This window comes from Pseudorasbora parva, chromosome 7, assembly GCF_024679245.1.
Source record: "Pseudorasbora parva isolate DD20220531a chromosome 7, ASM2467924v1, whole genome shotgun sequence".
NCBI classification, from domain to species: Eukaryota; Metazoa; Chordata; class Actinopteri; order Cypriniformes; family Gobionidae; genus Pseudorasbora; species Pseudorasbora parva.
This window is the reverse complement of record NC_090178.1, coordinates 3,920,429-3,938,929: the sequence shown is the minus strand read 5'-3', so window position 1 is coordinate 3,938,929 and position 18,501 is coordinate 3,920,429. Positions and strand designations below refer to the sequence as shown.

The window sequence follows — 18,501 nt, the reverse complement described above, 5'->3', positions numbered from 1 at the left end:
GTTGGCTTGAAAAAGCCTAGCCAGAAAGTTTGGATGGATAGATAGATAGATAGATAGATAGATAGATAGATAGATAGATAGATAGATAGATAGATAGATAGATAGATAGATAGATAGATAGATAGATAGATAGATAGATAGATAGATAGATAGATAGATAGATAGATAGATAGATAGATAGATAGATAGATTTTATGATGGATGGATGGATGGATGGATGGATGGATGGATGGATGGATGGATGGATGGATGGATGGATGGATGGATGGATAGGGTTGGTAGTAACAATAAAACACGAATAAAAATTAAAAATTAAATAATAAAAAAAAATCTTGGAGAACCAAGACCATTCAACCTCCTGTCCCAGAATCAACACAACCAGTTCAAATTAACATCTTTTAATTTGAAAAGATAAAGATTAATAATGAATCCAATCAAAGGGGTACAGAAATACTATTACAATACAAAGCAACAACAGAGTCTGGACAGACAGGAGGAAGAATTCATCCTGGCCAAACGAAGTCTCTCTCTCCCTCTCAATCGATCCGCTTCTGCTGATATCTCGGCTCCTCCCCTATATTCTCCAATCACGTCAAGCATCGTTAGATTGAATGCAGCTGGTCGTTGTACCTGTCGGAATGATGAAAGAGAATGAGACAAAGAGAGCAAAACACCTAAGCACATACACAAATGCATGACACTGCAATAAATAAGCATACATCCTTGGACGTAACAATAGACGTTGTTTAGTCTCGCACAGAGTGAAGATTTAGTAACATATGCGAGTGATTTACTCGTATTGTAGAGGGTTGGAGTGACGTTTAGATTAATATTTAGTCCCACTTTATATTAGGTGCCTTTAACTACTGTGTACTTGCATCATAAGTACAATGCACTTATTGTGTTCATATTGTATTGCACAGATTGCTTAATAAAGTAATTACAGAAATTAATTACAGATGTAATTACATGCAAGTAATTTTTTAAAAATGCAAGTACAATGTAAAAACATGTTTACACAATAAGTGCATTAGCCTGGATGCCATCCGAACCACAACATTTGTGGTGAGGAAGTTCGGTTTGAACTTGATCTGTTGTGGAGCGACTATTGAACAGGAGCTGTTCGAACCAATCAGACTGTCAGGGCGGGCTTTATACAATGATGGACAGATAATTAACAGTAACCTAATTAGGGGCGTGCCATAACATATTGTTCACGATAAAACCAGTATACATTTTTACATGATAAAAAAATTGTCATATCGCGATATCAATGATAAAGCGACACGATGACGTATGGCGCATTTCACATAGTGTGAGTGTGATTGTTTAGCTTTCCCTCCTGGAAACAGCACATTGGATCTCATTCGTGGACTTTAGGACACAGACACTACATCAGCGAATGTGTAGTAGTGGAGGTAGACGTAAGAACTTGTTAGATAGTTAAAAACACATTCTAATGGTGTACGCTTGCTGTGTTATGACTGCTATAGCCGCTCTCATGAACTGCGTGGGGAAAAACCCTCAAATGAAGCGCAATTTTTCCGTTTACCAGCTTGGAAACAACAGGTGAAGGTGAACGTAAACCTCAATGAAAATAAACAGCTTACCCAAAATGTGTCTTTATAATTTGTGTTTATTTGTTATTCATAAAATATATTTTACAGATGTATGATTTCTGAACCGCATATGCGTACGCCATAAATAATGTAGGCCTAAACAACATCTGGAAATTCTTTAGCTTCTCTCAGTAGAAGGAATCTTGTAGGCTACTTGTACCTTTTAAGTCCAGTAAAACTGTTTAGTACTGTAGGCTAAAGTTGCTTTCACAATTAAAATCATTTCAAAGCTGCATTACGGGCCATACTCTCATATGTTATCCCTTATGATTTAACGTTACGCTATAGAATTGCGATATGATATATGTTGATTAAACAAATGACCTAATGGCTGAGATCAAGCTTTTAAATATCAGAAACAGACTTTTTCGTTAGGCTATAAAAATAAAAAAAAACTGCGAAAGCGAAATCAGTGTGTAGTCCTGTGTGTGGTGCGATAGACGATCACCGTATGATTTGATTGTATGAAATGTGATGAATAGTGCTCATGTACGCAAGAGATTCAAATATTAGTACATTTATTCTAAGTGAGTGCAAGCAGTTCTTAAAAAGTATTAACATGAATATAGTCGTTTTTTTTCTCTAGTGATTCGTATTTGTTATCGTTGTATGCTCCTGAGCGTGACCTAAAACATGACGGCGAATCCCCAGAATGCAACGCGCAGTGACGTTGATTCCCAGACTCTATAGCTGTGTCTCATTTCAGAAGACTGCGTCCTCCGGAGGTCGCATTTGAAGGGTGCATACATCATAAGGCCGTCTCATTTAAAAAAAGTGAGTAGGACACTTCAAATGCGACCTTCGAATGCGTCCGTCTTTCTCAGGATTTCGGAGTGTGCATGAGGTGTAGCCTTCGCGGCTGGAGATAACCTATAATTCTTTGCGTCGCCGTTAACAACCGTCATATATATTTTTTATATTATATGAAAAAACTGCACCACTGCTAGATATACATGCGAGCGTAGGTGTGCTGTTTAAAATGTAAGTTCAAGCTTGTTTTTATTTTTAAGCTCTATTACCTCAAACAAATAGTTGTGGTTAACAGGATTACAACGCTTTAGTGCTTTTTAAACGTTTAGAACAGTCCATTGCTGTCAAGACAAGAAACATTTCATAGTCATTTTCAAGTTATGAATCATTTTCATTCATAAACTGGCGTGAGAGCGCAACGAGGCTGAATGTGTTGGCATCCCACTGCGCAATGTGACGTCGTAGTGACGTCCTTGGACGTCCAATTTCGGTCCACTGAAGGGGTTGTTTTGTAACGCCAGGCGACGTCTTTTTTTGACGTCACCGGTACGTCAAATGTTGACGTCCGTGGGACCTCCGTATATGGGCTATTGATAGTCCAAATGTGGTCGTTTGTGGACGTCTTTTCAACATCATATGTAGACTATTTTTAGACGTCGTTTTTATGCAACTTCTGTAACTGTAGTCGGATGTTTCAAGAGGGTGGATGACATGTTTTCTGTACCATGTATTCAATTTCCTGTAGCTTTGTTTCAGTTGCTAGTTTCAACAGGAAATGCATTGCGTCTTTTTATGTGTCTCCAGTTGTTGCTGAGACAATCAAAAAAAAAAGTTTTTGGGAAATTATCTGGAACATATGCCACCTTCTGAAATGGGACTAGATTATTTTTCAAAAAAATCAATTTGAAATCCAAACTATATTAAATCCTTTCAAAAGGTCCAGTTATATTAGAATTCGTAATTGTAAAGAGTAGTTTTTTATTCAAAATAATTTTGCTGTAAACTGCTAATTAAAATGCATTTACAGTCCCTGGAAAACTAAAGCAACTACTTACAGAGTTTACAAGTGTAAAAAACTCGTCCACGACCAATTCGTCCAATTCGTCCACGAACCGGTCCGGGTTAAACTAAAAAAAATGCACAAAAAAACCCCATATATTTTTTATAAATAATATGTATTAATCATGTTGATAACAACAATGTTGATATTTGTAAATAAAACATTACATATTAATCATGTAAATGTTCTTGCACCTGTCATAGACGTCCAAATGACGTCCAAAAAAAATTACCCAGTTCCAGGTCAAAAGTTGAACGTCACCTTGATGTCCAAGTTGGGTCATGGTTGGACGTCAAAATAGTGGACCTAGTTTGGACATCGAATAGATGTCCAGAATTGGTTATGGCCCGACGGACCCAATATAGACATGATCTGCACGTCTATCCGACGTCCAATGTTTAGTGGGATAGCAACGTGATACTTCCTGCCTGTGTGTCCTACGAAGGACGGCTCGTTTAATTCTGATTGAGGACACTCCGTATACTGCATCCTACACAGGACGTGTCCTCCGGAGGACGCAGCCTTCGAAATTTAACGAAATGAGACACAGCTTATAACGATACAGGCAGAACACATTCAGCCTCGTTGCGCTCTCACGCCAGTTTATGAATGAAAATGATTTATAACTTGAAAATGACTATGAAATGTTTCTTGTCTTGACAGCAATGGACTGTTCTAAACGTTTAAAAAGCACTAAAGCGTTGTAATCCTGTTAACCACAACTATTTGTTTGAGGTAATAGAGCTTAAAAATAAAAACAAGCTTGAACTTACATTTTAAACAGCTCACCTACGCTCGCACGTATATCTAGCAGTGGTGCAGTTTTTTCATATAATATAAAAATATATATATGACGGTTGTTAACGGCGACGCAAAGAATTATAGGTTATCTCCAGCCGCGAAGGCTACACCTCATGCACACTCCGAAATCCTGTGAAAGAAGGACGCATTCGAAGGTCGCATTTGGAGAGTCCTACTCACTTTTTTTAAATGAGACGGCCTTATGACGTATGCACCCTTCAAATGCGACCTCCGGAGGACGCAGCCTTCTGAAACGAGACACAGCTACTGTTTATGAATAACACCTGTCTGAGTGAGAAGAGCAGCATGTCATCCTCCGATGATGCTGATTTATTTAGTAACTAAAAGGGAGCTGCTTGGTTACAAGAGGTCAGCTCTCTTGACAACTGACATAACATTGACAACGTAAAGCTGTTATTGATGTTTGTAGCGCAATATTTGACCGGAAGGGTAACATTGATGGTTATTTTCGTCAGTTACGACTTGTTAGATCTAGCATTGTGCACGCTTCGAATGAGACACGGAGATAAAGTAGGTAGTAGTGTATAAAGTGATACGTTTATTGTTTATTTGAATGAATGTACAGATATATTTTTTGCTTTCCAGTGAAAACACTTATAACTTGTAGGCCTACCTTATGACAGTAAATTTACACTTTGAATTAAATATTCTCTCATCAATGACAGTAGCTCATTGTAAAAGGATGGACAATGACCTTCATTTTGTTTTCACTAATAAATGCTGCTGCCTTTGCCTAGAAATCTAGACGCACCCTAGCGGCAGCAAATTTAATTTGCCCGCAAGTGTCGTCTAGGAACTCTCAATACACTTCTGAGCTGTGTTCCTCACAATCTGGACGGCCCAATCACATCGTGTATAGAGTCGGCGGGCGGGGCCATAATGACGATGGCCGAGTTGCGTTTGCGTGCTTCTAGTAAACACAGAAACTGGCAAACGGCGGCGGTCTTTTGAATCAGCTCTGACCGCGACTCTGGAAGACTTGGAGTTAAGAAGAGAAGAGAAAAGAGAAAAGAACAAAGAACGGCACTGAAGTCATTCTTAAGAAGGGAAGATGTGTTCAGAGTTTAGCCGACCGGATACGGCGAATGTTTAATCTGTCAGCGAGCTCTGCTTCACCTTCGTTGCTCTGGTTGGTGTAGCGCTATCCTATCGCGTGCAGAGGGAGTTTGAAAGCCGACCGTTTATCCGCCCCTCAGATTGAGCTGTCAATGGTGAGTTTCCAGACCAAACATCTTGATGTGGGTCTGGCTTGTCAGGCTACTGCTGCCTACCAGCTGCAATAACCAATAAAACTTTGTTACATTTATTTTTTTCTATATCATCATAAATATTGTTATCGCAAATATTCTTGAAATATTGTGATATAATTTTGAGGCTATATCGCCCACCCCTAAACTTAATCGTTCACTGAATAATCACAGCCCAATGGAGCACAGACTCATATTCTGACTAGAATCTGAGGCTATAATAAACAACAAAAATGACAGTGGTGAGTAGAAAACAGAAAGTGTCTGTTCACAGCGATGCCACGTCACGTTTATTTATATACCACTTTGTACAATAGATAGCTTTAAAGCAGCAGATTTACAGTATTAAACCTGAAGGAATATAGTGTCAGTGACGCTTTCAAGTAGAATTACAACTTCAGTTACTATAAATCAGCTCTCCATTGTGTTCATGTTTTTATTAGTGGATGTCTGACCTTGATGGACTAAACCGAAGAGATGAACCGGAGGAGCTATCCACGTCAAAGAAGGCGGAGCCTCGGAGCCACACCCACCTATTACATCATCACCACGACGAACCACTTCAAAGGTGTTTACCAGCTGGAACAACACAGAAGTCCTGAAATGAGCTCCAAATAAATTTAGTTTCGGCCGGATTTTGATCAAAATTATGTTTTGCTTACATGTCTATCAAGTCTTGGCTCTTGTCCAGAATATATATACTAAAAAAAATATTCAGGCCGTTTATTGATATGACACATTTAAATTCTGTCCACTTTACTTAAACATATAATTGAATTGTGTTTAACTAACCTAATATATTTAAAACTGAAGTTTACTTCATTAATTTGTGTTAAAACTACATGAAATATTTGTGCTGACATAACTAACTGGGCAGTGGAGCTGTAGTTCCCAGCATGCTTTGCATGAGAGTGCGCTAGGAGAGTAAATCTAGGGATTAAAGTGTTATTTTATGTGTTTTTCAGTAAAGAGAAAGATGTTATTAGTTTATGTTAGTGTTTAATGTTCAGTTATTTTGGACATTGAGGAGTTTCTGTAATTTTGTGGTTATCATTATGCAGGAGAGTGCCGGAGTTTAGGATGTGGGTGACACTTATACACAAACTAATTGTATGGGATTCCTGCTCTCAATTAAATTTGATTTTGTCCAATGTTATTTTTGCATTTCATTTCTAAAATTGTTCTTATTTAAAAGTTTTAAAGGTAAATTAAATTGATAAATGTGTTCACCTTACATAATGAACTTTTATAAATTTAACATAACATTATTAAGTAAACGGCACATAAATATGTAACAGTGACAAATTCAAATAGTGTGTATTTACTCAAAGAAATGTTGTCAGCTTTTGTTCATATAACTCAAATAACTAAAAAAATGCTCAATATAGTCGTGTGCACATACTTTTTAAAGTAAATTCAACAAGTATTTTTTGTGTGTAGACTTTACAGTTCTTAATAACACTTCTCTCTGCTCGTCTCCTTTAGTGTGTCCTTGTGACCGGTGATGATGGTCGGCCTTCAGTCCCAGATGGCTCCCATATGGTTGAACACACCTTTAGCTTCTGTGATTGATACCTTCCCTGCTAAACACCCTCACGACGGTACACACTACACCCTCTTCCTTGCATATTCACTCAGTATGTTCTTGTTCTTAATAATGCACACACACACATACACACACACGCACATTGTTTATAGGTTGATACATTTCATAAGCGTCCTTGCTGCATTGACAGGTTTGTGTGATGAATTGTCGAGCGCTTGTCATTACCCGCGGTGTGCGTTCTGTTCTCCGAGCGTGTGTTTTAAATACAGCTTGCGTCAAGTCAAAAGGTCCCTCCATTCATCTGCCGTCGCCAGCGAAGTGCTGCATTGGGAAGAATTTGTGCAAAGGAGGCAGATACCACATTATAAGCTGCAAAATATATGACGTGGTAAGAGCAGCAGGAAATAAGCTGTTCTGCACAGTATGGGGGAGTATCTACATTTTCAGTTCCTAGTTTTTTTTTAAACATAGTATATTTTCTAGTTACAAGCTCATTTAAAAAAAAAATGTAGCAATGTAATAATCAAACACACTCTTATGCATTGTGAACATAACTGATATAATATAATTAGGGCTGTCAATTGATAAAAAACAACAAAACTTTTAATATTTTTATAGTGTAATCATTTCACAGTTCCACTCCAACTTAAAGACAGTATATATTTAAGTTGGCTTGGGAGATCCAATTTACTGAAATAATAATTCTTACTCTAAATTTCTGACTGTATCTCCTCCTAGAGCTTTAACTCCACATACTCCAAACTCGGCTCAGACCTTCAGGCTGTTCTGACTCGAGTGCTATATCTTTTCTAACTTGATATGACTCACGGTTTTCCTGAAATGACTCTCAAAACGTGGAAAAATCCCATTGACTTTTATTGATGGAATGTTCAAATGAGCCAAGACTATTCTATCTATCTATCTATCTATCTATCTATCTATCTATCTATCTATCTATCTATCTATCTATCTATCTATCTATCTATCTATCTATCTATCTATCTATCTATCTATCTATCTATCTATCTATCTATCATCCATCCATCCATCCATCCATCCATCCATCCATCCATCCATCATAAAATCTATCTATTTATCCATCCATCCATCCATCCATCCATCCATCCATCCATCCATCCATCCATCCATCCATCCATCATAAAATCTATCTATTTATCCATCCATCCATCCATCCATCCATCCATCCATCCATCCATCATAAAATCTATCTATTTATCCATCCATCCATCCATCCATCCATCCATCCATCCATCCATCCATCATAAAATCTATCTATTTATCCATCCATCCATCCATCATAAAATCTATCTATTTATCCATCCATCCATCCATCCATCCATCCATCCATCCATCATAAAATCTATCTATTTATCCATCCATCCATCCATCCATCCATCCATCCATCATAAAATCTATCTTTTATCCATCCATCCATCCATCCATCCATCCATCATAAAATCTATCTATTTATCCATCCATCCATCCATCCATCCATCCATCATAAAATCTATCTATTTATCCATCCATCCATCCATCACTCCATCCATCCATCCATCCATCCATCCATCCATCCATCCATCCATCATAAAATCTATCCATCCATCCATCCATCCATCCATCCATCCATCCATCCATCCATCCATCCATCCATCCATCCATCCATCCATCCATCCATCCATCCATCCATCCATCCATCCATCCATCGACTGTACTGACTTCAAATACGTCAAACTTTAACCTTCAAACTACTTTAAACTAAAAATCTTCAAACTTTAAGCTTTTAAAACTTTTTCAGACTATCTGATCAGCTCTCTCCCGAGCCAACTTAAAGTTTGTCTCGACTAACTTTTTTATCTAGTTTAAATATTAGTTGTATTTACTTTTTACAGTTTTTCTCAGTCGCTTTGGTACATTTCTCAGATCAGAATTGAAATTCTCAAAGTTACCTGTTCAATTCTCACATCATTGTGTCACTTGTGCACATCAAAAAAGCAGTTTCTCATTTCTTTGAACAAGTTGCAAATGCTTTGGTACATCCATGCCAATGATTATGTCCAATTCTCTGTTGTTTCCTACATTATCAGTTGCTTTTGTCATATTGATCTAAATGTTTTATATTGGGTCTCTGTTGAATAGTCTCACCCCCCACAACATTAAGGCACAAGCTCATAGCATAAGTCTTTACATGCAAAATGGTTGAACAAGTTAGCGTAATATGCCAAGTATATTTCTATACTTTCTATATTTCCATTAGATTTTTTTCTAAATCTGTCCTGAATTGGTAAATTACTCCCAGGTGAATCTTGACTTTCTCTAACGAAGGTGCTTCTCATGAAACATCAACTAGCAGATATATATATATATATATATATTTCTACAGCACCGCATGTACAGTTTTTACAGTTTTAAATGTTAACATTTCTTCTTTAGGCTTTTTTTTGTGTGCTATTCAGTGCTGTCTTTTCATTTCTGTATCTCAATGACATGTTCTGTCAATAAAATACAGTACAAACAGTAAGAGTGTAAATTTGAATCTTTTCCATTCAATTACACTCAAACATACACTAAGATGTAACTTACAATTGACAATAATTGTCATCAAAACTTTAGCCGTAGTTTCCATCTGAACATCCCTCCAGAGTAAACTGTTATATTGACAACATGACTAAACAATTTGACTGTCTTATCCGTACACAAGGACACAAGGACTTGTCATTCTGATGGCACTGACATGTTCACTGACACAGATATTTACTTTTGAGAGATGAACTAAGGATTTTGAGAAAGAGAGCGGCTTTTGCAGGTTATCCATGGTGTTTTGCTATTTGTACAAATTGTTTTGAGAAATGCACTTACTGTGTTGCAAATTGTGAGTTTGATTCGAGAAATGTACCAAAGCAACTGAGAAAAACTGTAACTGAAGGCCAGTGTCACTGACACTAATACTGAAACTGAACATTAATGATAGACATTCAACATTACAGTGTAATTGAAAGCTATATCAATTTCAACATTTTTTAGGCTTAAAAACAAACAAAAAAAACCTTAAAACAATCTTCACATAAACCCATTATAATGTCATATTTTCCTCTGGCTTTCCTAACGCAGAAATTGAATAAAGTTATCAAACAGTCTGCACTGCATGAATAATAAATGAAATAAAGATGAATCCGTATTAAAGCTGGTGTTTCCTCTGCTGTGTGATGAACATTAATGACAGACATCATTAGTGGCTGCTGTCACTTTAAGATCTGCCGCTGTCACGCGCATCTCATTTCCTCACAACTCTTCAAGTTCATTTAAAACATTATTTAACTCATTTAAGACGCTCTTATGAGGATACTCCACAAAACGGCATTTTGGCATAATTCAGTTTTATTGTTCGTTCAAGATCGAAAGGGAACTGGGGCCGGATTCACGAAACATTCTTAAAAAATTAAATTCTTCTTAATTCTTCTTATTTTTATAACTTAAAGGGGTGATGAAGTGAGAAATCAACTTTCCCTTGAGCTTTTGATATAAAGGTCATGGTAATATAAGATTATCCTCTAAATTTCAGAGCTCAAAACTTTCTTATTAGTCAAAGAAAAGCTTTTATAGACACCAGGCCCCGCCCAACGACTCATCTAATCCAGTAGCCCCGCCCAACGACTCATCTAATCCAGTAGCCCCGCCCAACGACTCATCTAATCCAGTAGCCCGGCTCAACGACTCATCTAATCCAGTAGCCCCGCCCAACGACTCATCTAATCCAGTAGCCCCGCCCAACGACTCATCTAATCCAGTAGCCCCGCCCACCGACTCATCTAATCCAGTAGCCCCGCCCACCGACTCATCAAATCCAGAAGCCCCGCCCACCGACTCATCTAATCCAGTAGCCCCGCCCAACAACTCATCTAATCCAGTAGCCCCGCCCACCGACTCATCTAATCCAGTAGCCCTGCCCAACGACTCATCAAATCCAGTAGCCCCGCCCACCGACCCATCTAATCCAGAAGCCCCGCCCACCGACTCATCTAATCCAGTAGCCCCGCCCAACGACTCATCAAATCCAGTAGCCCCGCCCACCGACCCATCTAATCCAGTAGCCCCGCCCACCGACTCATCTAATCCAGTAGCCCCGCCCAACGACTCATCAAATCCGACTCTTCTCTTCCAAGGGCAGAGCAAACCTGTCAATCACATGAGATCCACCAATAGCAAGCCACAACTGTCCAATCAGTTCCCCACAGACAAAGTCAAGCCCCGCCCTACATTTTTTCTTGTTTGAGAATCCTTTAAACACTGCATAACATTGTGCCGTTATTAGGGCTGTCTATTAATAGTTAACGCATTAACACAAATTAACTTCAAAATATCACTTGCTTGAAGCTTGACCGGCTCAAAAAGCCTCAAGTAGCTTCCCCAACACTGACTCTGCAAACATTTTTTAATGGGATGGCAGACATCATACCAGAGGAACATGTGCTCATTGTTTTGAAATGGAAAAATGAGCAATGGAGCGTTTAAATGTTCTCACGCAAATGGAGATGATAAACATCTGGGCTGTGTTTGTTCTACAGCTCCTCCAGCTTGTTCTTAATGTATATATTAATGTCAGGTAGTTTTACACATGGCTTATGAAACTTGACTGATTCCACTCATGTAAGTTATATGCGGACGCTGTCAGGCTCAGCTGTTGTGGTTAGTTAAGATGACTGTGGGCTTTGAGCTTTCCCAGTAGACTCTTGCTGTGTTTTCAGAGAGGTTTGTGGCCGCCGCAATACGTTCTGCTCATGTTTTACATGCTGTCTAACCAGGTGTGATCTGATATATGGTGACTAGTGTAAATTGAATCTCTCCAGTGCTAATGTGAGTTTTTGTTCTAACCATCTGGGACAAGTTTGTAAGTCGCTCAGTTTCTAGCCCTGCCCACAATGAAATCTCATTGGTCCAAAACAGCTCCACATTAAACATCGAATATGTTCTGATTGGCTTTGATTTGTTGCTTTTCAATTCCCTTACAGGTCAATTTCTGGGGTATCATTTATAAAGACGATATAATGATCCTAAATGTAAGTGCACACAAGTTTCCGAAATGTTCCTTTGAGCATTTATAAAACATCCACATGCTCTGAAAATGTTCCTAAATTCATCTCTCTTTATAAATCACAGGTCATATTAAATTCAAGCGCAGCACTCATCAATGTTTGAGGAAATCCCAGCATACTTTTATAATGTGCGTACTAGGCATGTATTATTCTGAGTGTCTTTTTACACCAAGAGGAAATAGCGCACCTTGTTGGCAAGTGTTAGGGTGCTTTCACATCTCTAGTTCGGTTCATTTGGTCCGAACCAAGGGCAAACAATTATACATAGTTGCATTTTTCAGCTTTTTTGGTTCCTTTCTTACACCACACTGATTGCTTTGGTCCGAACCAGTTGAAACGAACCAAAACGCAAGCACGTGACAACATCCACATCACTCATTGGCCATGGCGTATTTCCTGAACTGCTTTTCGATTGGTCAGAATTTTTGGTGTGGGAAAATTCCAACAGAAGAGGCAAAGCCAGCAAACTATAATATATATATGTGATATAAATATGGAGAGACGACTGCGCGGGCTGGTTTTGTCCCTGGCCATAATCTACTACACTGTGTGTATTTACCACAGTATGCAAATACCTTTCTATAATGAAGCGCGGATCAACGTGAAAACAACACTCTAATGCACTGCAGACGGCGAGCGCGCATCGCTCGTCACTTCAAACGGAGGCGTGCATTAATTATTAACTCTTGACATGCTCATCTTCCGAAAATATTGCCAACGATCTATCAGGTAATAATATCATGCACACAATGTCAGCACAGCTAACTACGGCAGCTGGTTCAGTCCAAAAATGATCCGTACTTTTGCAGTTGGTTCGAGGTCGGATCACATTCTCACCACAAACAAACCGCTCCAGAGTTCGTTTGAAATCGTACCGAGACCAGCTCTTCAAGGAGGTCTCGGTACGCTTGTTTGGTCCGCTTTTGGTGCGCACCCGAGTGCGATTGCCGCTTTCAGACCTGACCAAACGAACCGCACCAAAGAGAGAAACGAACTCTAGTACGATTCAACCAAACTAAATGAGGCAGGTGTGAAAGCACCCTTATTTGCACTAGATCCTCCTAACAATGCCTGGTTAGTATAGATTTGTGGGCGCGCTGACGTAGAGCGAATGCACGGATTCATTGTTCACCCTAAGACCTTTAATATGTGCTAACAAAGTAAATAGAGTCAATATAGATTTCATGAGTACTTTAAAATGGCCAAAGCAAACAATCATGTTGATCGGCATTTGTGCCGACTGACCACAAGTAGGGAATAAGCGTAGTTAACCTCATGAAATCATTTAAATGTGAAAGTAAAAAACAAAAACAGATCGATTGAAAGATATCAACAATTATAGTTACATGTTTGCTAATGAAATAATCCAATTAAAAGCCAAATGTGTGGTGTGGCTTTTGCGTTCGTGGTTGAGTGCTAGTCTAATTTCAACATGCAGTTTCTAGGAGGCGTGGTCTTTAATTAACATTAATTTGTGTCCTGTCCTGGTTGAAGTTTAGTCAAATTGTTGCTGTTTTGAGCAAATGAACTGCACTCCCGCTGAAAAACAAGCGGTCTAGAGCAAAAATATTTCTTATAAATGGTGTTGCGCGCCTTCTTATCAAACCCGCCACAGCAATGATCAACCTCTCCTCTCATTTGTTTGGAAACCAATGATGAGCCAGTTAATCCAAAATGAGTGGGTGCCTGTGATGAGTGGGTGCCAAAAATATTTTTAATAATATTCGGGTCGCGGTCAATAAGCAATGCCATTGTACCGTTTTAATAGGCTATACTTTTAAACGCATATAGCTCAGTAATGTCCAATACGATCACGTGGTAATGCGTATCAATAGTATGAGTGTGCAATCTCGCGAATGTATACACCAAAATTAGTTTTGGCGTGCATTTGCTACTCAGTTTTTCACGTGCATACGCACTTTATGGCGTGCATATGACACGCTCTTGGGTAGGATGGGGGTGGAGGGATGGGTGGTTTGTGCGTATAATACGCCAAAAAGTGCGTATCATATGCACGCAAAAGTGCATAAAAATCATTTTGGCGTATACATTCTAGGCTGGGATTTTTGTTGGGAAAGTCGGGGGAGAGACGCACACTTCGATTAGACTGGATAAGAAAACGAATGTTAAGAATGTAAAATGTTTAGAAAACTAAATGAAATAAATGAATAAATCAAGCCTTTATTACATAACACTTGGCTATATCATAGGCTACAGCATTCAACAGTTCGCGACTTTGCGTTCCTAAGGCCTTTCACACTTTTCCAAAAGTGGGCTCTCTCTCAGTCGACCTGCTGATGAATTCTCCAAGCAGGTTCGAAACAAACAATAATATGAACATAAACATCGCGCTCATCAATAATATGAACATAAACATCACGTTAAAAATGGTAAATGGACTGCATTTATATAGCGCTTTCAACAGACCCTATGGCCATCCAAAGCGCTTAAGCGGCCATCCTATGGCCAACATATTGCCTCACATTCACCCATCCATACACTCATTCATACACCGACGGCATTGTCAGCCCATCGGGAGCAGTTTGGGGTTAGGTGGCTTGCTCATGGACACCTCGACATTTGGTCAGGTGGAACCGGGGGTCGAACCACCAACCTTCCGGTTTGTAGACAATCTACATGAACCACTGAGCCACTGCCACCCACGTTCATCAATAATATGAACATAAACATAGCGTCAATCAATAATATGAACATAAACATCGCGTTCATCAATAATATGAACATAAACATCGCGTTCATCAATAATACCATCTAGACAGCTAAAATGGACAATGTTGGGCCGCCTCAAGAACTGCTGCTTTCGCCGCCGCACCTCTGAGCGCACGTCAGGGCCTGAAACATTTTATCCTCCACAGGCTGGATTAATTGATATTATGCCAGGGAGCATTTACTACTTTTCAGAAACGCGGGTCAGGAAGCTGTCGGGTAATATATTTTCTTCTTTTTTTTGCGGTCCGAGTTGCGGGTTGGGTTATTTGAAAGCGTTGTTGTGGGTTGTCTTGGAAACTTTGGTCGGAACCAAAGTGCTCGGCGCTCTCTGGTATCATCTCAAACGGAGAAGTTCTTCCTTCTGATTGTTTGCCGCCTGGTTGCCACCAAACCGCATCATAGCTCATTACCATAAAGTTGACCCGTTTTTAACTCTCCTTCGATAGGGATGGCTCGATACCACAATTTTGGCTTCGGCACGGTACCACAAACTAATACCGAAGTACCGATATTAAATCGATACCACGCGGTCTGATATTAGCACGGGTATATTGCACGCGAATGAGTACAATTATGCAAGTTTATAAGGTGGGAAATTACCACAAATGTTTATTAGTAAATTAATCAGAAAAGCTTATCACATCAAATCGCGACATCGCACGAAAGACATCGCACTACACTAAAGCATAATCAGATTCAACATTTCACGCTCGTCTCGGGATGGATAACGGAAATTATTTGGACATGCAATCGATTTTATAGCATTTCGTAATAACAGTTACAGGAGATATGAGCTCCTAACAACGACACACACACACACACACACCTGTAACTTAGAGCTTGCACATTACACATTAAGTTTCCTCAAACAGTCAAATACACAGAATTATGTAAAAATGTCCGTCTTTAGTGAGTATTCACATAAACACAGGCAGTTGTGTCTAACGCGAATGTAAATAGTGCAATAGTACGCATGCAAATATTATGAGATTTAATTGTCATTGGTTGAAACGAAAGGTGGAGATTTTGTGATATTCGATCTTTTGTTAGGCTATGTGTGTGCGTTGATCAGTGTTAAAAGAAAATAAATGTCTAAATGAGATGGTTTGAATGATCACTGACCTGTCGATCTCTTCAGAAGTCTTAAAGTCAGGATAGTGACAGATGCTTCTTGGCTGGGTTTGATGGTTCTTCATCAGTTTTATAAGCAAAGTAATTACAAATTTCACTTCTACTCCTCTCTTTATTAATTAGTTTTGGGCATCTTGAGTGAGATTCAACTGCTTTATCCATTTTGTTCGTCTATGTTGTTGTCACATTTGCCGGTTGTTTCGGGTCAGTTTGGGTAGCGCGCTGCCATCTACCGGTGAACTTCAGAAAAGCAGCATATACCGAAATGTGCCAAATCATGATATCGTACCGTTTTAAATAAAATATATTCCGGTATTTTTCCAGTACGGGTATACCGCACATCCCTACTCCTCGATGCTCAAATAGTCCAAGACGTGCTGCGTTGGAGCTTGCTGCCGGTTCCCATTGAAAACGAATGACTTCCGATTCCCATCACACATCACATCGGAGAGGTGTGATATCACAGGCGTTGATATAACACGCGATGGGTTTGCACCGCAATTCAAAAGGATCTTTCGGATTTGAATCACATAAATCATCACTTTTTGTGTGATTTCTTTCCACTTAGTGTAAATAGCTGCTGCCTTTAGTATTATTTTCAGGAAATCATTCATATAAACAAATTATCTGAATTTTCATTCATATAAACAAATAATCACAATGATGTGATTATTAAAAAGCATTATTATTATATTGCTTATTTGTGCTTATAATTATACTAAAGGGGTCATGAATGGCATTGTTTTATTGTTTTGAAATGTTTCCTGTGGTGCACTTATAATATTAGTATGATTTTTACATCAAAAATTATCATAATTTAGAAATAAAAGGTATTGATCTATTTATCTAACTGAATTTCGTACACGTTCTTTAGTTGGCATACACATAAGAACATTTTAACATCTGCATATGCCTGTATAAATACTCAGTTTTGACATAGGATAAAATCCATGATATTTAGGTTAAACACGTGCATTTTATTAATGTTGAATTTCCTTTTTTGGGGACCTCTGAACTACATCAAATCATGGATGTAATTGGTTGTTTTACTATATTGATGCCTGTATGTTTCTTGAACACAGTAACGGCAGTGTCCAAATTTCATCACTATGTACAAAAAAAGAGAATAGAAAGCTTCTCATGCGAACAACTCGGGGTGGCGTTATCTCTATATGACAGAAAATCTCAGGGAGATCTTTAGACAAATGAGTCTTCTTTCCAGCCCCGCTCTGGAGTCCTTTATGAGATTAATGTGATCCCTTCAGGAGGGTTGAGAGCACCAGGATGACAGAGTAATTGCTCCTCTCCGTGCCTGGTGCCTGTGGTAGACTCATATAATCGTATAAATATTATATGGACCGCATTATCTTTATGCCTTTGATTGTCATATTCAACACTTAGATATGAGATGTGCTGCTTTTACTCATCCAGAGGGGTCATTCCTGTTCTGAGGAACGCTCTGAACTTTAGAAATACGCTTAAAAGTTACTAATGTCCCATCTTTAAAAATTGTGGGTTTAATATGTTATCCAATATATTAAGACATAGATTATGGGGAGTGCACAGCATGAATAACCTACATATATATCTTAAAGGGTTTGTTCGAAAATACATTTGGTCTAAAAATAACCAAAACTACGACTTTATTCAGCATTGTCTTCTCTTTTGGATTTGTTTTCAATCCTCAAAATAAAGATTCAAACGGTTATGACTCAGCGGATTGATTCATGATTCGGATCGCCAATGTCACGTGATTTCAGCAGTTTGACACGCGATCCAAATCATAAGTCAATACTCTGATTCATAACCTTTTGAAACTTTATCTGAGGTTTGAAAACAAACGCGGAAGAGAAGATAATGCTGAATAAAGTCGTAGTTTTTGTTATTTTTGGACCCAAATGTATTTTGGATGCTTCAAGAGACTCTAATTAACCCACTGATGTCTCATATGGACTACTGTGATGATGTTTTTATTCCCTTTCTGGACATGGACAGTATAGTGTGCATACACTTGCATACGCTCTCGGACTAAATATAAAATACCTTAAACTGTGTTTGAAGATGAACGGAGGTCTTATGGGTGTCAAACAACATTAGAGTCATTAATTACATAAATTTCATTTTTGGGTCATTTAATAACCTCGACCAGAAGGCGTTGACCATATTCCTCAGCAGACTCATGGCTTGGCATGTCATCAGATGTTTTATTTAATTGGCCGGTTTTAAATTTCTCCGCCACTTGCCGCGAGGCTTTTAGATGAGCCGGAGCGCGGTATCGGTGTCCTATAGCTCTGCGTTGGGCGAGGAAGCGTCCATCAACCCTGCGTACGGGATGGGAAACCTTTAGCTCACGGTCTCCATTGTTCTGGGAAGGTCGTGTGCAGCGGTGTGGAATGAGAATGGAATGAGATGACAAGGCCGAGAGATAACACACAATAGAGGGGAACCCAGGTCATGGCACTTTGTTTTACTGGATCTTTAACAC

The 18,501-nt window shown here is 38.9% G+C and overlaps 1 long non-coding RNA gene across 1 annotated transcript; it reads right to left on the bottom strand.

Moving 5' to 3' along the window:
* Positions 1-394: 394 nt before the first annotated feature.
* On the bottom strand, positions 395-7,466 carry LOC137083537 (uncharacterized). Its single transcript, XR_010906514.1, has 3 exons — positions 7,270-7,466; positions 5,954-6,077; positions 395-630 (listed from the first exon to the last, which is right to left on the bottom strand). It is a non-coding gene; the product is annotated as an uncharacterized lncRNA (long non-coding RNA).
* Positions 7,467-18,501: the final 11,035 nt, after the last annotated feature.